Source organism: Alligator sinensis, unplaced genomic scaffold, assembly GCF_000455745.1.
Source record: "Alligator sinensis unplaced genomic scaffold, ASM45574v1 scaffold232_1, whole genome shotgun sequence".
Taxonomy (NCBI): domain Eukaryota; kingdom Metazoa; phylum Chordata; order Crocodylia; family Alligatoridae; genus Alligator; species Alligator sinensis.
The window spans coordinates 995,092-1,018,226 of NW_005842517.1; the positions used below are offsets into that span (position 1 = coordinate 995,092).

The window sequence follows — 23,135 nt, forward strand, 5'->3', positions numbered from 1 at the left end:
GGCAATTACAAAATATTGTTATAAATCTTTTCCCAGCCCCATCTGCAACTGTCTCCCAAACAAATGCTTAATTGACTTTTCTGTTCATTCGAGCATTTATCTGAATCTGTGCATGAGGAAATGGAAAACGTTAAGGAAAACAAAGTTTATGAGAAATACCGCTGTATTTTATAGAACTGTATTAGACCCAAATCCACAGTCTACTTGTAAAATTTACAGTAGGACAACCACAATGCTTACACAGCTTGGTTACAGCTCAGGATAGAGTTCCTTACCAAGAGACAATAAAATCTTGACTCCATCACATGGGACGATGCCTCTTTCTACAATATTTCCTTTCAACTTGACCTTTGCTTTAGATGGTGTGTAACAGTGATTCAAACAGTTTTACCACATAATGAAGGTAACTGATAAAAATCAGGTAGTTGCCAAGCATTGGGAAATATTTTCATTAAAAAGGAAAGTGCCACTTTAATTGTGTAGAGCTTAACAATTCTACTGTGCGAACATAATGTAATGTAATATAATTTTATCTTGAATTAATAGTACAGCCATTAAAAAAAAAAGAATAAGAGGGAATCCTACCACTGGTAGTTATAGGATACCCTTTTCTATGCCTAACACGATACATTTTCACAATTAATTAATAAGTAAAAGAATTGCCTAGATTTAACATTTAAACTATGTGTACAGCAAAAGGAAAAGTAATAAATGACTGTGTTTAAAACAGCAGAAGCTCTGGAGATCTATGATCCAAATAATTTCTTTGCTTGGGATTAACAGCTTAATGCAGGAACACGGGTTCTCATCAGAGAAACCCACTTTGCTCAAGTATGGATAATAAATGCTAGTTCAAGACAGCTGTAGAATAAGCTGTTGTCTTCTACAGCCATACTAATAACAACCACAACTACAGGCAGAGCCAGAGAGTTGTTAGCATGATAGTGCTGCAAACCCCTCACCGCCTGAGCTGTGCCACAAAAAGTACATATGATGTTTTTCGATCACTAGGGATGACCACGGGCAATCCCATTTGGGAATTCTATAGCTATCCTGAATTCTCAAGAACAGATGTATTAAGCTGTCCACAGTCACACGGGCTTAACTAAAGTAGAGATGGCCCTCAACCAAAACCCTTAGACTGATCTGAGCCCCCAGATCTCAAATCCAAATAACCCGAAACTCTGGGGACAGTTCAAAATCCAGACACATGCCCAGATCTGCATGTTTTGGTTGGAGCCCATAGCTAGATGCTAGTTTTATACTAAAAGAAATAAGAGCATTTAAGGAAAATGACACACCACCTGGTTCAGTAAAAAACAATATCAGTTTATTGCCCCCTTGCTCTTAATGAATAGGAGTGGCAGGGGAAAGACTCCCTTACAAACAAACAGCGGAAGGGGAGAGAGGGAAATGACAGGACAGGGTCAGAGGTGATCTGTCTCAACATCTTAGTTGTTGTTTCTTCTCAGATTAGGGACATGGTGTGGGCAGTGATTTTGCCTTTTCCTTCTTGGCAACTGAAAAGGAAAAAAAAAAAGAAAGAGAAAGAGAGAGAGAGAGAGAGAGAGAGTGCACAATGAGTAACTGCAAGCGGCAAACACCAATTGAGAGGCAAGAGCCTAATAAGCTGGAAGAATATTGGTCTACTGCTGAGAAGTGGCAATTATACATACTAAGTGGCTTACACAACCAGGATCACAGACTCATGCATGTATCCAGTTTATTGTGTGACAACTAACATGTGAAAATGTGAAAGGACGAGCACACCCATTTGTGGCTTTACTCCAGGTTCACCATTCATGTTGTGCAAAACTTCCTGTGGAGGACCAGCGTAATACCACAAGAGGGACCACTAGCCATATTTTAAGCTATTCTCTCCATCTAAAAGCATGTCTGCATGGCACAATGTAGTGTAAACCAAACCAGGTTGAGTCCTGGAAGCCAGATAGCCGGGTTAGCGCAGCATACCTCTCAAAGTAATGAGCACTGCTTCTGAAGTGCAGGTTTCCCTCGCTTTATGCAGTTTCTGTATGTGCGAATTTGCTCTTATACAATTACCCTTTTTATACCAAAAATTTGTTATATGCAAGGTAAATCCACTCTTATGCAATCGGTGTGGCGGAAGCCTGCAGTCAGCTGCTTTGTGTGGTGCATTGTGGGAGGGACACACACCAAAATATCATCTCCTGTGTGGATCTGTGCTCCTCGCTCACTGTCTGTTTCTGTAGTTGCCATCCCCATTATGGCTTCTAAGCGTACTGCTATCTTATCTCCTACCCCGCTCCCTGGTCCATCAATGAAGCCTTCACCACCCTCTCTTCACACCAACTAAACATTCACCACCACCCTGTGCTTGTCTGCACTGTCTGCTGTTGGCGAGTACCAAAACTGCCTTGTAAAAGTGGTAGAAATGGGTCTGGGGATCAGTACAGTCGAGGTCTTGGAACATACCCCTATATGTTACATTGTAAAGTGGGTTCCCTTTATGGGAATTCGAGTTACGTGCCGTTTTCCAGAAACACACGTACAGCATAAAGCGAGGGAAGCCTGTAGGCTAAGTAGCTCGGGGACAGCACTGTTACTGCAGCAATACTGTTTCTGGTACCTGAGATACCTTCGATATCTCAACATGGCACTGCATTTTACTAAGAATGCATTTCTGGAAGGGCACTTCTGGTCAGAAAAAACGACTGGAAAAATAACCATTTTTTACTGGATAAACTTTTAGTCAGAGACTGATCGTTACACAATAGTGGCAAAATAAGAGTTTTTTACTACTACATTTATTTACCTACCATATACATGTTCCCTTAAAATAATCCCACCAAAATTTGGGGTGCATGTCTTGAGTTAGATTCAGGATCATATACAAGCCAATCTGACTACCCAGTTATATACAACCCAATCTGACTTTCAATTCCCTTGTTAGGTTTGTAGATCTGGTAAATGAGAAAAACATCTTTTTTTTTAATAGGCAAAATAAATGTGATATGGATTGCTGAGCAACAATAGAATACCATGCCATTTTAATAAAATCATTTTTCAAAGTATAGATACACTTCAGATATTATTTAAATATATATTATTACCTACCTTTATAAAATGATGTCCGTCTACTTACAGCCAGGTTGGACGTCTTCATTGGCCCAGACTTGTTGGCTCAGATCAAGTGATTTATATGAAGAGTTTGCCTTGCAGCTTAAGCTGCAAAACTGTACCTTAGAATAACAACACTCCCTATAACAATGTCAAATCGTTGGCCATCATTGCAAGAGAGGGACTGAATGGATAGAGTATTAGTGGGAATTGCCTGAACTAAAGATGACAGTTGTTCACAGGACAGATTAAGATAATATCAGCAAGCCATCATTTTCTTTATTTCTTGAGGCTCAATGAATAAACTGGATAGTCAGAACAGCTCCTTGAGAAAAGCAAGAGGGGCATGGTAGATGGAAATAACTGAGCTTATTATATTAATGTGTATGAGTATGAACTAGACCCTTGGAGCTCCTGATGGTTTTGGCTTACTCACGTGGCTCTAAGAATACAGATGCTGGTGTAAGGCCTCAAAATATATATATTATCAGTTGGGAAAGGTCTAAGACTGAAATTACTCAAACGAACTAAGCAGATCAACCGATCTGAGTTCCTCAAACCCAATGACTTTTGAAACAATTTTTCCATGCTTGTTGTGCCTGTATAATGTATTACTTGGTGCATGTTGTCTTATTGAATCCTAATTATAGGTACCATCTACAGGGCAAAAGACTTCAAAAGTCTTACAGGATCTGGGTTTGAATCAAGAGAAGCTGACTGCATCCTTCAAGAGCAAACTGGATGCTTATCTTGCTGGGATCCTATGACCCCAGCTGACTTCCTGCCCTTTGGGCAGGAGGCAGGACTCGATGATCTTCCGAGGTCCCTTCCAGTCCTAATATCTATGAAATCTATTAAATCCTTGGGCCAGCTTTGGTATTTAATTTTCTAACATGAAGAGTGTTGTCAGAGACACCTCCCATGGCCACCAAGGATATGAGAAGTTAGCTCTGAGTTTTCCGCTTGGCTACTGTTTGAAAAGCCTCAGAAAACACTTATGAACAGAAAGCCACCCCTTTCAAAGCCAGGAAGTTTTTAAGCTACTCTTCCATCCAAAGAAAGTATTTTATATGAAGAACAGGCTAAGAGAAATTGTCTAAATCTAAGAGTGGAAGGAAATGTTATTACTCATTTGATGTAAACCAGATTAAGTATCACTCAGCTGGTTTTACAGGCCATAATACATCTTAATAAAAATTCAGAAATATTAGGCACAATAATATATACATTTTTGCCCATATACCACACAACTAGAATAGGACATATGCCACATATGAGGTAGTGACAGAGTCATGGGAATGGTTTTGGCTTTTTTTCTTTTCAAAGGACCAGAGAAAGAAAAGTACTTCTAGCCATTTCAGTAATGAAGAAGGACAAATTGTTGTGGTTATCTATTTGTTAGTGTTAAAATGTCACTGGCTACAATAAGTTCCTGAGACAAATATGATCTTTTTCTGAGATGTGTAAGTGAAGACCACTTTTTATTTTATTACAGGCAACCCCCACTTAACGCTGTCTCACTTAGCGCTATTTCACTATAATGCTCATTTTAAATTGATACCTGATTTCACTTAGCGCTCAGCGAGTTTCATCATAACGCTCACAGTTGCCATCTTGGGTCATTAAAAACAGTCGCCATCGTGGGCCATCAGATACTTTTGGTTTCGCTTAACACTCATTCTGCTTAACGCTGGGTTTGTCAGGAACCAATTAAGAGCGCTACGCGGGGGTTGCCTGTACATACAGTTCCAAGTACTCCGTGTATTTGTGGCTCTCTGCACCTTTGGGCTTTAACTGCCTTACACGGAAGAGCTTTGTTAAGGACTGACATGACACCTTCCTTGGGCAGCAGAACCATTCCCAAGAGCTCACCAGTTTGGGCAACTGAGCCTGTAAGTTACCAGCTGGTTAAGGACTAGCCAGTTAGGTTGCTCTGGTTGGCTCTGCAGAGTTAGTACCTTCTGGACAGTTATTTCCTTTTGTGTGAGGGTGAGGGGTGTATCTAGAGTGAGAGACTCTTGACTGGGGTTTCAACCTGCTTTTCCAAACGGCTGGTACCACCCAGGCCTCTCTGACATGCTGAAAAGAGACTTCTGAGCCCTGTACCATACATAAATCTCTTTAACAAATGAGAAGAAAAACATCTGTGAGCTGTCTGCATTAGTGTGAATCTGGCAGACTGAACAGCAAACTCTTGTCGCCCTACAGCCTTTAAATTTCTTGTTTTCCTTGGGTTCATTAAATACATAACAATCTGTTACCAGAAGATGGTTACTACGTGTGCAGGCTGCAAAGGAGCCACTTTTGATAGCTCTAGCTGAGATACAGAAATACACAGAGAGGGGAGGGAACTCTCCCTTCCTGTTCTTCATAATTTACCAGAGCAAAGAGAGGACTGGTTACATCCAGTGTACTAAATTAAGGAAGCTTTGGGGGGAAGTGCTCAAGCAGTTTCCTTTAGTTATTGCCAACTACACGAAAATACTCAGCTTTACATTTGGAATATCTCATGCAAATAAAACCTGCAGCATCCAGCAGAGCTGGTGGCAACTTGGGGAGGCTGCAGCAGGAATTGAGTGTTAAGGTGTGAGGAGATGAAAAGACAAAAGAGAAATTTTTGTAGCAGGTGTCCTGCCTTCTGAGCTAACCAAACTAAGTGGATGCAGATATCTTTAGAAATCAAGGGCAAATTAGCATTACTGTGCGGCATAACCCAGCCCTGATCCGGAAGTGTGGGGAGGGAGCATGGACCAGTCTGGCAGGCAAAGAGGCAAGTGTGGGGTTTGGGGCTTGGAAATTTAGCAGGAGGGAGGGTGGCTGTACGAATGGTCGCCTCCAGCTCCCCACTGCCAAATTTCCAGACCCATGGGGATCCCTGCAGGCTAGATGAGATGGCTCTGTGGGACTCATTTGCCCTGCAGGTGAGAAGTTCAGCGCATGAACAGTCCCATTGACTTCCACCACTTAAGAGGTAAGACATTACTAGCTGTAAAGCTGACAAGATTAGGAGTCATTTAATGGAATCAGATAATACCCCACATTAATAAAAGTGACAAAATCTGGCCCTTTACAACTGGGTTAATTTTGTGATAAAGAACAGCAACTGATGCCTCAGCTACTTCTTCTCACATGAAGATTTTCTCTTTGAAAAAGAAGTCAAAGCAACTTCCAGCTTCCTCACTTGTCATCTGATCCAGCACCAAGCAGTGCCTAATTTTTTTTTCTTGAAAACCATTCCAGAGAGAGATGTATAGAGATGTAGGATCTATGCTTATGTTTCAACTGGCATTTTAAATACCTCTGGGAGCTATTTATGAGGCTGCAATAATACCAAATCTTGTATTTTCATATTATTTCAGTTCCTGGCAGGTGGAGATAGCATGAAGAGACTAACAGTTATGTGATTTTGGTCCCATAAACAGTACTCTGCAGGCCAGACTGTGCAATCTTCATTCTATCTGTTGCCCCCATGGCCAAGACAGTAGCCCTGCTCACAGGAGCAGACACCTGCTACCATGAGTCAAGGGTCCATGCTGCTCCTATATATTAAGTCACTTAAGTATGAATGTCCATTAAAGAAAAAAGATAATGCACATTATCACAGACACTCTCCAACAGCAAGCTGACTTTGAGCTATTTGCTAAAAATATGGTATCCAAAATAATTACCAGGGATCCTAGGTTTTCATTTAAAAAAAACCAAAAAACCTAAACTAAATTTGCTGATAAAAAAAACATAAAATTCTGTGTTTTTTGTGGAGTGACCCCCCCGCCCCCCTTCCAACACTGACTGGCCAAGGGGCCCTGGCAGCAGTGGGGGCCCAGGGCTGCCATGGATGTGTGCGCCATGGTGGTGGCTTCTATGCAGTCATAGGAGTATTTAAGGGAAGACGACTCTATGGTGGTAAGGCTATGGTAGCAGATACCTCCCCATATATGCTCCTCCAAATCTCCTCTCTGGCCCACAGCCCCAGGAGTAGCAGGCAGGCATATGGCTCTAAAAGCATAAACAGTTACTTTCTCAACATGCCAGTATCAATATACTGGAAAATATGTATGTCCCATCCCTTGTTGCAGTCGCTGCCCACTCCCTCTTGCTCCATTCCACACAAAAAAGAAAAAAAAAATCAGGAAGTAAAACTGTGACTCCTCAGTTCCAACATATGGAGCCCAGAAATGAGATGAGAAAAAGACAGAAGTGTTGATCTGCTTTGAACCACGGCTTTTAACTAGGCACCCTCCCCCTTGAACTTCCTACAACATAACACCAGTCTCCCCCTAACTCCTTTCTCTAACAATATCCTGAGGAGAACTGACCTAAATATTGAATCCCAGCCTAGCTTCCAGACTGACATCAGTCCATGTGCTATTTGGAAGTACAGCTGTGCCAGTTATTTTGTCAGTGCACAAAAATGAATGATTCTTCAGTACAAACAGGGAAGCTAAAAAACTCATCTTTACTGCATGGGAAAATCTATATCAACTTGTTACATTAACTAATTACAATATAGCCAACCCTAAGGAACTGCAAATCATTATCATGTCCCTCCTGCAAATCATGACATTGCCTAAAAATCATAAGACTTTTTTAAAATACATGTTGTGTTCTTTTTTTTTCTTTTGCCTTTCAGTTTCTGAGCCTTTCGGGTGCACTCGTTTTATATTTCAAGTTTTTCTTGGCAACCAGGAGGGCCAGGAGCATACTTCTTAAAAATGAAAACTGAGATTCTTATGCAGTCTCTTGAATGCAGCAGCTGCGGGATTAAGCAGTAAAAAATTGGAAGAACTGGCAACACTGTAATTACTTCACATTACTTAATTAATATGCACAACCCCTTTCTTGAGAGAGCAATACTTGGAAGTGTCTCCTTTTAAAGAAAGGGCAGAATCACATCCATGTGAAATGCTTTGTACAGTACCCTATGAATGAGATAAGTTTAAAAGTAATAAAATTTCACTTAATATTTCTTAAGCTGATGGTAATATATGGTAAGCGAAGCAAAATGACACAAAGAGAAATCTATTGCCAATGGACTAAAGGATAATGAGGAGTTTTCAAGAATATTTTGAAAAAAACTCTTAACAATGGTTGAATTGTTAATAATAATGAGGAAAGGCATAAGTGTTCAATAAATATTTCTCTTCTGCATTTAGGAAAAAGTCAGATGGAGCAATGATGATTAAATAGCAGCTACTAAAGTCAATCCTTTTTAAAAATAAGCAGATCTAAGTAACTTGCATTCAGGAGTCTTAAAAGTCAGTGAATGATTACTCCACACCGTTAATGTTGATTTTCAAGGAGGCAAGGAACAAGTGCCAGAGAAGCGTCAGAAGACTGGAAAGAAGACAATATTATGCCAATAATTTAAAAGGGTAAATGGGATTATTCCAGGTAAAATAAAGAAATGGCTGATATGGATTCAATTCATAAAGAATTGAAGAAGAAAATATAATTAGTAGCAATCACCGTGGGTTTTATTGTCTACCTTGCCAGGGATTTGGGGGGGATTACAAATTTAGTTGGTAAAGGTAATTGTGTTGATATAGTATATTTAGACCTCCATAAAGACATCTGACTTTGTACCTCGGAACATTTTGATTCAGAAACAAAAAACAATACAAAAGTATGATGGCACACATTGTTTGCTTTGAAAACTGGCTAGCAAACATATCTCTAATTGTAAATGGAGAACTGGGAATGTTTCTAGTGAGGTGCCGAAGGGACCAATTCTTGGCCTAGCCTATTTAACATTTTTATTAGTAACCTGTGTGATTTCATAAAATAACCACTGATAAACTGTAAAAATGACAGATGCTAGGGGAATGGTAAATAATAAAGTAAAATAATAAACAATAAAGACTGGTAAATAATAAAGTTCTGGATCACCTAGTAACTTAGGTACCAGTGAACAATGCATCTTTTAAAGCAACCACATAGATAGTCAAACAAACAAACATCTAGGACATACTTAAAGAACTCTAACCTGAGAAGCAGTGACTGTGAAAAATACTTCAGTGTCAGGGTGGATAATCAGAGGTCCTAATATGCTGCTGTGGCCAAAACAGCTAATGTAGTCTTTGGAAGTATAAAAAGTTATACTTCTGAATTTGGCACTAGTACAACTGCTACTGAAATAATGCAGCTAATTCTGGTGTCTAGAGATCATGCAGGATGTTGCTAATTGGAGAAGGTTCAGAAAAGAACCATGAGGATGATTCACAGATTCAGAGTCATGCCTTATAGAAAAGGCTCCAGGATCTTAATCTACTTAGTTTATCATAAAAGACTAAAGAATGACTTCAGCACTGTCTGCCAGTACTTAAGTGGGGAACAAAATTTTGATTATAGAGTCTTCAGTCTTGTTGGCAAGAGTGTAACATGATCCAGTTACCAAGAGTTGCATCAGGTTCTCCATCACTGGCAATTTTTAAACAAGAATTAATTGAAGCAAGCCCTAAGACCTGTTCTACACAAGAGGTCAGAAAACTGGAACACAGTGGCATCTTTTGGTTTTGTGTTCTGTGAAATTAGCTTGACTCATCACTGCAAGAAGCAAGTATCTCTCATTGAAGTTAGTGGAACTACCTGCGTAAGTGCTACTCACCCTAAGCAAAGGTTGAAAAAAAATCAGGCCCTCTGCATACAACTTGTATTTTCTTGTTTCAGTTCTAGCATTATTTTATCTTTAATCTGTACTCTTTGTTGCATGTTTAGACGACAGCATTGTTAGAATATACAAAAGGCATATGCATAACTAAAACAATGGATTGTGCGAAGGAGGGCATTAGCAATCCAATCAATCATATAAAAGAGTGGAGTTTTTACAATGACGTTCAAAATACTTAACTTGTCAAAACAGAGAAACACGTATTACCTGGGAGGGTTTGGATATTATTAGCCCAGTCAGGAAGTGTTAGAATTATTTAACCACTGTTCAGTCTTCTTTCAGATAGAATGTATGAAAAATGTTTGCAATTTTACCCAGTCTCTGCCCTTCCCGACCTGTATCCAATAATAACAATTAATCTGAAACCTCTATGGGGAAAGTAATTTTTGCCAACAACATATATATGATGTGCAACACAAACTACAAGGGGATTATTTTTCAAATGAACCAATCAGTAACTTTAAATCTTCATTAAACATGATTGTTTCACTGTAAAAAAATACTCAGTTGTATTATATTTCAATTATAATAAAAGATAATCCATTTAATGAAGTATCTATTGTATCTATAACAGAGATAACATAAAACACTAATGTAGCTATTTTAATGCTCTCCATGTCTTCATGATTGTACTGGATTTGCAGGTTTTTTTCCATCTGCCAGCACATTTTGACATCTATTAAACAGTATTAAAACTCATCATTTCAAGAATGTTATAATACAGTATTGGTTTTTAATGGCTGAGGCAAAACAGTGTACTAAAATGGGTTTTGATAACAGATACTTGCAGTGACTTTGTGATTTATAAGACTATTATCAAGCACAGAAGGCTGCTTCTCAGTAATACTAAGGTTATCACACACATTTTTTAAAATCCAGACCATTCAAAGTTATTGCCACTCTTCAATAACATTTAGAAACAAAGCACTGGTAGAACTTCCTGGCATGCTAAACTGTTAGGATGCTATCCTGTAGAAATAAATAATAAAAATAGAGTATTGTTACACTTAATAATGTTTTACATCAGGAATAGACAACCCCCCAGCACCGGTGCCAGAGCATGGCATGTGAAGGCCTTTTGCTTGACAAGTACACCTCAGGGTGGATGTTGGGGAAAGGGCCAGGGCTGTGCTGCCACAACAATGATCGGGACCTTCGCGGCTCCCCCAGCATCCATCTCAGCATGCCAACATCTTACAAGTTGAGGTTGTGGGTGTTTTTGGTACTCTGCCCAAAAGTGTTGCCAACCCCTGTTTTACATCCTTAACGGGTTTTTTGCAAAGATAGATTATTAGTATTATTATTACCAGTAGTATTAGTATTACTATTCCAAATGCATAAATGGGCAGCTGAAGCACGAAGAGGAAAAATTACTTGCCCACAGGCACACCATGAATTAATGATAGAGTTGGGACAGCAACCCAGGACTCTTGACCCCAGATTCCATGATCTAACTAGAAACAGCAACATTCACGTGAGGCCTGGCTGGTATTATTTTTCACCTTGGGCCATTCCCCAACTGCTAGGTAGCTCCTTAGGATTAATGGTAGCCAACATATATTAAAAGCAGACTTGAGGTGCTGTTGTTTTGATAGGAAGCTGACCAATGTCTGGATGGCCCCAGGCTGAAGAAGAGCAGAGTCTATAAAGCCACCATATGTACAAATTGGCAGTGATTGTTCATGTACCTGTATTTGACAACTAGCCTAGTCTCCACACTTCCAACTGGAAGGTTCCAGTCACACACTTGCATTTGATTTCAAAAGTCTGGAATGCTTCTCAGCAATTATTTATCTATTTAAATTAATGCTGTATGTGGAGTAATGGTCCTAAGGAAATCTTGTGCTTGATGCAGCTAATTACTGTTGTCAATTTTAAGATATTTGCATTAAAATTCCATGCAAGGGAAAAGTATCTGAATAATCCCTACGGAAACTAATGTCCTTTTTTTCTTATGGTATAAGCAGAAGACTATCGCAAGGCAGCCAATATTGCCAATAACACACATTATACAGATCTGAAAGACATTGCATTTAGGAATAAAAGGACAGTTCCATCCCATTGCCCAGTCAAATCTCAGTTCATTTACTGAGCTTGCCAGCAGAGTTGCCAATATGCACTAATGGTGTTGATTTTCATGACTGCCACTGCCAAATCTCATTTCTTATCTGCCACAAAATGACAATCATAATGACTTTTAGTTTCTTCTGATGGGCTGATTCCAAACTGTCAACCCAAGGAGATGAAAGATTGTTCAGCTGCTAGATCAATGACTGCTGAATTTCACTTTTGTAAAAAAACACAACTTAGTAATTGCAAATATATATGAGCTCTAAATAGCTTTGAAGAAAACATTTTCCACTATACTCCTTTACCTATAGCACAATACAACTCAAAAAGTGCTGCACTTTGGCTGTTCATGACAAACTTTACAACCAAGTTTCATGAAACTGGTGAATTACATAACCCAGAAAATGACTCGTGAGGACTACAGTGGAGTGACACCAATGATGCTGCTATATAACTTTCTGAAAGCAAAAACCTTTCCAAGGGTCTCTTGGGCCTTTTTGGTACAGTGCACAAACCCCTCCTCCTACTAAATGCAGCAGACTTCTGCATTTACTCATTAAATGTTTAAACTTTGCTTCAAATATAAATTATTACATCAAAATTACACCATGGTGAATTGGGCCTTTTTTGTTCATCCCAGGAATTAGATTCTATTTTATTGAGAACTGGCATTTGTAACAGTTTCTACATTTGTTACATGTTTAATATAAAATATGTTCCTGCAAATAACCTCGTAATCAAGACTTTTTTGCAGCAACACTTCTGAATAGGGGAGGAGGCTCAAGATGAGGAGGCAGCCTGCCAATTTTGTGGGTAGACTGTAGGGTTGGCTACCATTTCATGGACTTATCATGATGCCCGCCCCATCCCCCACTCCCCCCAATTGATGGAGAGGGCTATCTGTCATATGGCCCTGCTCCTTGCCACTGACTGGCTGAGAGAGCTGTCCATCATGCAGCCCTGCCCCTCACCACTCATGGGTGGAGACACGTGGGGCCACATGACAGGCAGCCCTCAGCCAATCAGTGGTGAGGGGCGGGGACAGCAGCTATCTTGCCTACTCACCTTCATACCAGCAGCCCTCTTCATGCCAGGCTGCACAGCCGGGAGGACTGCTGACAATTTTATTTTTAGTAAGTTTTTTGAGTTTTTTCCCCACAGGTTTCCCAGAGACCGCCTGATTTTGCGATTTCCGTGAGATCCATGCAGTCGCCCTTTGAGTAGGTTCCTACTTATGAAATAAAATTTGGAATTCATAGAACAACCTCCTTCAACAAGTGCTGGGTGTGGATCAATTGCAGGAATAGGTTCTTAACTTTCAATACATGATTCACCTGTTGATAGCTGGAGAGTTGTATGTGCACATTTTATAATATCAAAGTCTAGAGATACATACCAACTGGGCTAGACTTCAAAATTAAACTCATGCTTGGCAACTTTATCTTTCCAAAGGTAGCCAGCTCATAGAAGTTGGAGAAAAGAACCCAGACGCATGATCTGTTCACTGTACCCCTGCCACATCCTGCATTAATACTCTAAGCAAATACCTAGGTGTGACGGGGCACTGGGGTGCACCTGCCCTTTAAGAGCGCAAGCAGCCTGAGAGGCAGCTTGCAGGTGGCAAAGGGCTGATTAAGGACTCACCGGACCAGATGGGGCTAAGCTTGAGCCATATAAGCCCAGTGCCTGAGCTGGGGGGGCTGTCCAGCCTGGAGAGCCTTTTAGGCAGCAGCTCCTGGCAGCAGAGCAACAGGGCTCCTGAGCACACAGGGAGACTGGGTAAGAAAATTTGTTGACCTGGGAACAGGGGCAGTTGCCCGGGCAGAGAGAGGCTTGTTGATGCAGGCATGTGGCCTTGTTTTACGTTAAACCTTGAGAGAGTTTGGAGGTGCCTGCCAGAGGTCTGAGAGGCTTTTTATTTAGGTTAAACTGGTGGTTTAGCCTTGAGCTCTGCTGAGGGCTGGCTCAAGACATACTCAGAGAACTGGTAGGTAAGGGAAGTGCTACCTAGGGAGACCCCAAGAGTCCAGGAGCTCAGAGAGGGGCTGCATGTGGGAACAGGGTGGTCCAGGAGCTCAGGTGGGGCTAGATGTCCAAGAGGGACCACAGCCAGGGCTAGCCAGAGGCAGTGAGTCTGGTGAACTCAGCTGGCCCAGGAAGGGCCAAAGGTCCAGGGGGCCACTGCTGGGACCCACAGTTAGGGAGCTTAGAGCCTAGAAGCCTGGTCCAGTACCGTAGGCTAGGCTAACGGGCCTAGCAAGCGGAAAAGGGGAGGAGGCTGTTAAGGCCAAGACCCCTACAAAGTGCCATACTGTAGAGTAACATCCACGAGGCTTGGGGCATGGTGTAGGGGAGGGACAAAGTCACACAATGAGCCCTTAAGGCTACAGGGGTACAGACAGGCCAAGTGGGTCTACTAGGCTGGTGGGGGCAGGACTGTGACTGAGCATACCCAGGAGGGGCCCAGGGGTGATTGTAACAGACTCAGATTCACTCCAAGCCCTTAGGCAGCCTCCCATACACAACTTTCCATAGAACAAGGTGTGGCAGGCAAGCAATCAAAGGTGGGGTTATAGTCAATCTTGAGCCAGGCAGGGGCCACCAGGGGGGCGTCATGGCCACCATCATGGGCATGGGCCTGTTACAGTAGGCGATATTCAGCTGGGTTCTGGCGGCAGCATGACCTTCTCATGAAAAAAATATAGTCCCTCCTCATCAGTAAACCATGTACATTACTAATAAGCAAAATTAGATGGCAAAACTGAAGCTTTAGGTCAGATCCTGCTCCTCTTTATAATAGTATCCATCAGGATAACTCAGTGGAATCATACTGTTGTGAAGACAACCATCTCCAATTGAGTCCAAATGAGTTACTGCCAATTTACACCAGTGTAAATATGTCCAGTCAGGCTCTCTGGAGTTATTCATGTAAATCCATGCTGTAAGCCTGTTAGGTCCTTCCCATGAACATGCTCTGAATGACATATAATTCATTATATTACTACAGGAGTGCCCACAAAGTAAGGGACGAGAACCATAAAAGGTAGGTAGACAGATTTGTTGTCTCTCTAAAATTCCATAACCATCTGTCTGAGACATGGCTAGTGCACAGATTACTGTAGCATATAATCTAATAAATATGCTAATAAGTCTGTTTTCTGAATAACTCTAATTCTTCAGGCCTGAAACTTATACCTTCAGATAAAATGGGATTCATAGCCTTCACCAGGATAGTATGCAAATTTGACTTTCACTGTATGGTAATGTCGTGCTCTGCTGATTGTTTGCAGTCTTTCTGGTTCAAGCCTTGCAGGACTATATCTAGGTATGAAGAAATTTGTTCCATGTTTAGTATTTCAAGTCTCTAGGGGCAACCTTTCATTCACCTTGTGTGTGTGCACAGAGCTGGCAAACGGTAAAGACAGAAATGCAAGACACAGGGCAACCTTCAAAAGTAGAGATTAGGAAATGGCACCTAACTGTTGCGCCCTGCAGACAGTGGCGCCCTGCAGACCAGATACATGGTGAGGAGTGGGTCTGTGGGCCAGATCTAGTCAGCCAATCTGACATGATTGTGGCCATGGCCCCACATGTGCTAAATTAGGCCTCGCCACCCTAGCCTCAGTTCCCTGTGGGCCTGCAGGATCCCGTGCACATGGGCCATGGCATCTGGCCCACAGGGCTTGGAAATTTGGTGATGGGAGGTGGTAGCAGTGCCAATTGCCACTGCTGCCCTCCCACCAAATTTCTGGATCCTAGGGAAGCCCTACAGGTCAGATCACAAGACTCTGCAGGCCAGATCTGGCCCATGGGCTGGGGACTGATCACCCTGAGCTAGGGCATTCTCATGGTAGAAATGTGGTTTCAGCAGCCAGAAGGGGAAAGTGAATTGGGATGCCTATCTTTATACAGCCAAATTCATCTCTCAAGGTAAAAGCTACAGTTGTGTGCTGCAGAAGAGTTACTGGATCAAAACAGGGCCTTTCAGAAACATGATCCTCAAGGAGACTCAGAGACTGTGGCTTATTATGTGGGTGAAGGGCAAGAAAAGTGAGAAGATTTGGGAGTTAGCCTGCCATGAGACTGTTGGGCCAAGCATGCTGCCTAAAGGCCTGATACACTGTCAATCTCAGCTGAGTAGCATGGTGGAAAATTTCCGTCCCATATGCTGATTAATTTATATTTAGCTCTCCTGGGATCAGACACACATGAGAGAAGCTGTTGTTTCTACGATAATTTTACATGGTCTTGCAAGGACCCCTGTGATGCAAAACACAGCTTCCCAGTGCAGATTGCTAAACTAGCCTACCACCTCACCATCAAGAGAGGTGAGCGGGGTGGGGGTTAAGCAGTAAGGACATGATTACCACTGTCACACTTCTTAGTCACAGTAACATGATGGGAAATTTTCCAAAGTGGAACCCTCAACATGCAAAATTTTCCAAGGCTCTTCATACATTTTTATTTTCCCTCATCTGCAAACCTGGTCTCTGCCACATACTTCCCATCACCGAACCTATTACAGAAAGGTATAAAAAGCAGCCACAAAGGCCTTTATTTCTGGAAGAGTTAAACCATTATAGAAACATCTCCTGAACTTTTCATGGACACCTTGTATAGAACCCAGCTAGTCCTCTAGTCATGTATAGGATGTTTTATGCCTGTTCTGCACATAAAAATATATGAGGTGTTGTTTCTGGCAAAAATTATTCACTTGGTTATTCCAATAAATTGAACTGAAGCTTGTTATACTTAAAATACTGAAATTGAATCAAATGTGTTATATTGTAAAAATATATTTAAATCACATCATTAATTTTATTTGATTATAGGACTTACATGGTATGTTTGCATATGGCTATGCATATATTTTACATATGCATACATAATATGTTTATAGACATATGCATACATGCACTCAAATACCTGAACCCTAGCCTAAATCAATTCTGAGTGTGATTTATACACTGTTCAGTCTATATTTCTATTTCTGAATCTGATCCATCGAAGACAGGAAATCGGAGATCTTGAATTGATTTCAGTTAGCATTCTGGTTCAAAGCCCAGGGTTAGGAATCAGGTCTAGGTTCAAATTCTTTAGTGCTGAATTTTTGTGATATTTTCTTAAAGGTTTTATGTCTTGTATAATTGATATGTCATTAAAAAAATGAAAGTTGTTCTTAGGGACCTTGACCATATCCAAACCAGAACCAGGAAGTCTATCCTGGTTCCCTGTTTTAGATCTGACTAAGAAACAAAGTGTAGATCTGGGGATTCAAATTAAAAAAACACAAAACCAAATACAGAACTTACAGAAAGTTGCTTTGGCTGCTTTCTGTCTACTTATTTATGTAATGTAGCATAATTTTTCAGCACCCCTTCTACAGCCAGTGTCTTTTGGGGAGGGGAAATTCTTTCTTTGAGGGGGAATAAGGAAACAATTCTATGGTACATTGTTTTTGTTTTTTTTTAAATGCCAGCTGCTTGAAGCATGTGATAAATGGGACTTACCATGCACCTTCGACTGGCTCCACTTCCACTCTGCCCACTGATCCATCCAGACCAGAACTATTTTTAACATTCCAGACCCCTCAGCAGCTTCAAACAGCCTTTATTTTTTTAATGAGAAAGTGATGTTTCCCTCTGTCTTTGGCAATAAAAAATATTCCTCCAAAATTAGTGTGGGCTGAGGCCCAAAATAGGTACATGTTAGAACTGTCTGAAGTGTCCTGAATTCCAAGCTGCTTTATCAACAACAATAAAAACTAAAAACGGGTTACTTGACCCAACCCAAATAAATATTTATGCAAGTTTTATCTAAACTCTTCAGGTTTTGCAAACAGACCTAGTAAATATTTAGCTCTAGTCACTGGCAGGTTGAGGGCCATCAGTACTTTGTTAGTTGAAAGCTATTCTAATGGCACATGCTCTGCACACAATTATTTGGGGTGTTGTTTAGAAATCGTAGCTGTGGCAGTTGGCCTGTTCGTTCAGCTTAACAGTTGCCCATGCTGATGCCATGTGCAACACTACTAGCGAGGAAACAGTGCTCTCAAGAAAGAGATGAGGAATCTGGTAAATGGAACAAAACAGGAGAAAGAAAGAACTATAAAGGCACTCTGAGTACAGTATTTTTAGAAAGAGGGTTATTCCAAGATAGTGTTACCTTTGCAATTTGCAAGTAGTTTGCAATCTGTGAAAATATACTCTTACTGTTGTTGGAGGATTTAAAAAGAAAACATCCACATCTGGTTTGAATCTCAAGCTGAAGCTCAGTTTATCAGCATATTATATAAACAGTTCTGCCTACTTTTTTTTTCTAAATTTCATGTTAAAAGGGTTTTAAGGAGATGAGTCCAAACTGCTCCAATGTACCTGAAAACTGCTACAGACATGATGGCTACTGATTGCGAATGCATACTGCCTCTGTTTTTCCTTTGGTGACAAACACATTCAATTTGAAGACTCTGCAAGGATGGGGGGAAATCCCTATATGAAAAGTCTTAACGTACAATCTTTCTTTAGGTATTTTGAAAAATCTGAGAGAACTTAATCTGAGATTAAATATATAATTACAATAGTATTTTCTGGGACAGTTAAACTATTCTGTAGGTCTTTAGAGTCATTTATACATAAACGGATTAAATTTATATAAAACTCAAGCGCTCTCAATTCTCTAAGACATCTCTAGAAAAGGTACACCTATTGCTTCTTAGAACCCTTTAATGAACTTACAAAATAATACTTATATAAACTCCTCCTCCCCTCACCTCTATTATCAGGAAATGTAACTGCAATATGGCTTCCAACAGAAAAAAAGAAAATGTGAAAAATGAGGGTATCCTGTTGAGGGGAAAATTATAAACTGCTAAGGATAGAGCTGGCAAGTGGCTCAATACAATAACATTGAGTCAAATGGCCAGGTGGCAGTGTGTTTTAAGTCCTGGTGGATCAGAGTGCTCTAGCTGATGGTTTGAACTTCCAAGTTTTAGCTGTGCTAAGCATTTATTCATGGCCCAGGAGAGTGGAATACACTGATATTGTCAGAAAAAAATATATATTACAAAGGCTATAGCGTACTAAATCTAAATGCAAGTTCTCTGCAGACCAAACTTTTGAAGGGCAACCTCCACTCCCACCTCCCATCCTGGCTAGGCTATTTGAACTTGTCTTGAAACAGTTGTATCCTGCAGCAAATGTACAACATCAAAGCACATAATTAATGCTGTTCTCTAGGCACATGCCAGTTTCACCATTATATTTTGCTTGGTTTTATAGCTAGATACAGACTCTCTGTAGCCAGATCACATAAGACTAACATCTCCTGAACTCAGGGCAGTGTTCACACTAGGTAGCTTACATATATTGTATGGCTGGGAGTAAGAATGAAAGAATCATCTTAAATCTTCTCTGCAAAGATATAATGCTTCCATGAGAGGAGGGGGGAGAGGCAATAATGCAAACAAGGAGGCATTACAGAATACATAGTTTGCTTCCATCCCAACTTATCTCAGAGCGGTAAAAGTGTGCAGCGCATTAACCAGTCTCAAAACCATAGCTGTGCTAAGTTTGCCACCAAGTGTACTAGAATTAAGATGAACCCAGAGCCCATGACAAAACTGACAATAAACAGAATAATTTCACAAGATCTGCCGTTCCTTTTGCCATCCTTAGTAATGACTTCTCACCAACATGATTTTCTCTATTAACAAGATCATGCACCACAAGGACCAGCGAATGCTGTGGCAGCTATTTGCCTGCTGTGAGCAGGCTCAGCAAGACACCGGTCCTCCTATTACCAGTAACTATAGCTATTAGCCCATAATGCAAGTAAGCTCTCCCGTTTTCCACAGCAAAAAGCCCTCTGAATATCATCCAAGGCATGCGGCAAACATGTCCCGGGGCCTTGAAGGCACCCCAAAAAAGCTCAGGAAACAACCCATCCTAACTTCTCCTCCTATCCGACACCCGTCAGCCCAAAGTCTTCGGCTCCAGAAGCGCCCTTTGCATGACAGCAGCCGCACACCTGCACCTCCAGGCACAGCAGCGCATGGACGGGCGGGCGGGCGCGGAGGTGACAGGCCCAGAAGGGACCTTGTACATCATCCCCGGCAGTGTCGCCTATAGGAGGCAGAATACCACTCATCCAACGCAGCCAAGAGCTTTTCTTTGTTCACCATCTTCCTCAGAGCAGCATGGACAAAACACACACCCTTACAAAACAAAACACAACCACACCTGGAGGGGCTGCCTGCGGGCCGCGGGAGGGACACGCGGAGCCCCAGCAGCTGCGGGAGAGGCGCTGCTCCAGCGCGGGGGCACGCGGGCTGCAGGGACCGCGGCGGCTGGCACCAAGGGGACTTGCTCAGCATCCATGCAAAGTTCCGCAAACAAAAGAGCTGCCCAAACTTTCCCTCCCCAACCCCGCTCCACCGTCCCTTCTCCCCGTGCCCGGGCGCAGGCGGGGCACGTCCCCGCCCTCCCCCGGTCCAGCACAAAGACAAGGACACACACGCACAACAAGACACGCGCCTCCACCTGGGTCCAGGAGGGAAGCGGGGGCCCGGGCTCCGCTACGCGCTGCTGCCCCGCCGCGGCCGGGAAGGCAGCCCCGCGCCCGCCCCGCGCTCCGCCCCGCGCCTTACTGTGCGGCCGGGCATCGCGTCCCCGGGCGGCGGGAGCTGCCGGCCTCCCCCGCCGGGCCGCAGCGCTCCGCCCAGAGGAAATCGGGCTTGTCACTTCCTGAGCTCCTCGCCCGCTCGCACATGCCTTCCCCTCCCGGAGCCGCTTCCCCGCCGCCCCCGGTGCTCGTCTCGGTGCGCCCGGGCCGGGGGCTGCCCGCAGCGCTGTGCTCGGCTCCGCGCGGAGCGCCCCGGGCCGGGAGAGAGCGAGAGAGAGAGAGCCCACACCTAGGACTGAGCAATGCTGCCGCCTCCAAAAGCTCGTGCTGCGGCGGGGGTCGGGTAGGGTCGGGTCGGGGGGAAGCCGCTTGGGAAGTCGGAGGCAACTTCAGCCCTTCAGCTGTCATCAAGCTCATTGAAACCAAGGGGAAAAGCAGCAGACAGGCAACGATTTCATACGTGGTCAAGGATGCTGCAAAACTTACTAGCTAGTACTGGCTTTGTGCTGTTCTTCTTTCAAGTATGTAATGTCTATGAAATCTATGAAATCGCTTCTTAACCTCCAATTCGGTGATTGACTTTGACCTTAGATGATTTTGAAAGCGGTTCATTTCCTCAATTTCCATTAGGAGGCCTAGAGTGACTCCTGCTGGTATGCAGGGATCCCCACGCAAACATTTGAACACGGTGCGGCGGGGTGTTTTTATCTTCTCAGTCAGAGTACAGCCGTCTTTATCCCCCACCCCACTTTTCTTTTACTAAAAATATAGGCGTGAACTTTGCGCTCATGAAAATGCAGAGGTGGATGGAGAGTGCTGTCTAGAGCAGTGGTTCTCACCCTTTTTTGTACCAGGACCCATTTGGAAACATCATTGGCTGGTCCCCACCCAGTAAATAGTTTAAGGAGAAAACGCACAAGTATTTTGGCCCCAAAACATATTACACACAAGGTAAAGCAACTCAGCAGTGTTCATTTTAAAGACAGAAATCAACATCAACAGGAAAACATTATCAGCAATATCAACACGTGGCCCTCCATTACTCCCAAGTGACATCGTTGTTCAGGTTGCACAGTGCAAGTTGCCAGTGCCCCTCACTCCTGACTCACAGCCCCCCAGCCCTGCCAGTGCCCCTCAGTCTTGACCCACAGTCCCCCCACCCCCCAGCCCTGCTGGTGATCCTCACTCCTGGCCTGCCCCCAGGGAGTGTGGGGCAGGGAGTAGTGTGTGCCCACAGCAGGCACAGAGCTGCAGCATGGGCAGGAGCTGCCTCTATGGTCCAGTGGATGGGAGCCATAGTCTGGCATCGAGACTCTCTGCTGCCCCTGCCAGGACCCTGGCACCAGCTGCCCTCATCTCCTCCCACCACCAGCTGCTTGCATGCTGGGCCACAGCTCTACCCTGCCACCATGTCCTAGCTGCCACCACTCCCCTCAGGCCACTCACTGCCCACCACCCCACCTTCCCTCCAGGGTAGTGGCAGGAGGATGTAAGGGCAGTGCAGGCCCCCCCAACCCCACATCCATTACTCTTCATGCAGCTGTCAGCACAGCTGGAGTGGGGGTCTCAGTGGTGGCAGCAACAAGTTTTGCCATCCTGCACCAGGTCCTGCCTGCTGGGCCGCAGAGGTGGCTCCTGCCTGTGCTAGTCCAGCCAGGCAGTAGCCCCATGCCTGCTCTGGGTGCACAAATCTAGGCAGGCACATGCCCCTCAATGCATCGTCTGTGCCCCCTCCCCTCTCCCACCCCATAGACTTACCTGTGGGGAGCTGTGGCAGCTGCTCTTTTTGTTGCCTGAGCACCATGTGCACATGCGTGAGCACACATGCATGTGGGACCCCCTGCCTTATCACCGTCCTGCTTTCCCCAGCCCCAAGCAGCCCCTTGGAGGCTGGAACTCTGCCAGCCTACAAGGGGAACCTGCGGTTTCCTTTAAAAGAGAAAATCTATGATTTTCCACATTTTTCCATGATTGTTCACAACCTTTTCATATATTGTTGCAACCCACTTGTGGGTCTCAACCCATGGGTTGAGAAACGCTGGCCTAGAGTGTAGGAATATGGGTCAGACAAGACACCGCTTCAGGTTTTCCCATCTGCTCTGCCCACCTCACTCCTGCCCCTGATGTTCTAGTTCCAAATGTTTCCTGAGCAGAGAGCTCTAACAATGTTAAACTATGCTAGTTATATGACATGTGCAAGTGGGGGCTATGATGCGAGCACAATGCTCCTTTTAAAGGTTCAGATTTTAGATGAAAACTGTAGAGCAATAGTCTACTAAGAAAAGGGAGAGGATGCCTGAGGCTGCATGGGATGTGTTCATTTCTTTGCATAGAGGAGCATCTGGCACAGCAGTGTGCAGGGGCACATGGAGTTGTGCCAAGCCTCTGCTGCTATAAGAATTCCCCATATATCAGATCCACACTGAGTACCATGGGTAGCCAATCGAGTTCTGTGTCCACCATTTATGAACCAGAAGTGGTATAGCAGCATTTATACAGCAGTGTCTGAACAAATTAGCTGTGCAGCGGAGTTAGCATGCACAGAGCTAGATCAGTATCTCTACATGGCACTCACTTGCAGTGAGACTTACCCTGAGGGGCTGAACTAAAAGGGACATATGAAGGCTGGAAAGCCAGGCTCCTCATTGATGTGTGTGGAAAAATCTGACCCCTAATAAGC

General features: G+C 43.2%; 1 protein-coding gene across 6 annotated transcripts in view; it reads right to left on the reverse strand.

The window, feature by feature from the left end:
• Positions 1-20,736, reverse strand: part of FAM53B (family with sequence similarity 53 member B) — a 145,500-nt gene extending 124,764 nt beyond the window's left edge. Inside the window, exons 1-2 of one of the 6 annotated variants that reach the window (XR_003095891.1) lie at positions 20,374-20,736; positions 1,309-1,520 (exon numbers count right to left, since the gene is read on the reverse strand). The gene's annotated coding sequence lies outside the window, so the exon portion shown is untranslated. The other 5 variants (XR_003095892.1, XR_003095893.1, XM_014523652.2 and 2 more) reach the window with 5 other exon arrangements.
• Positions 20,737-23,135: the final 2,399 nt, after the last annotated feature.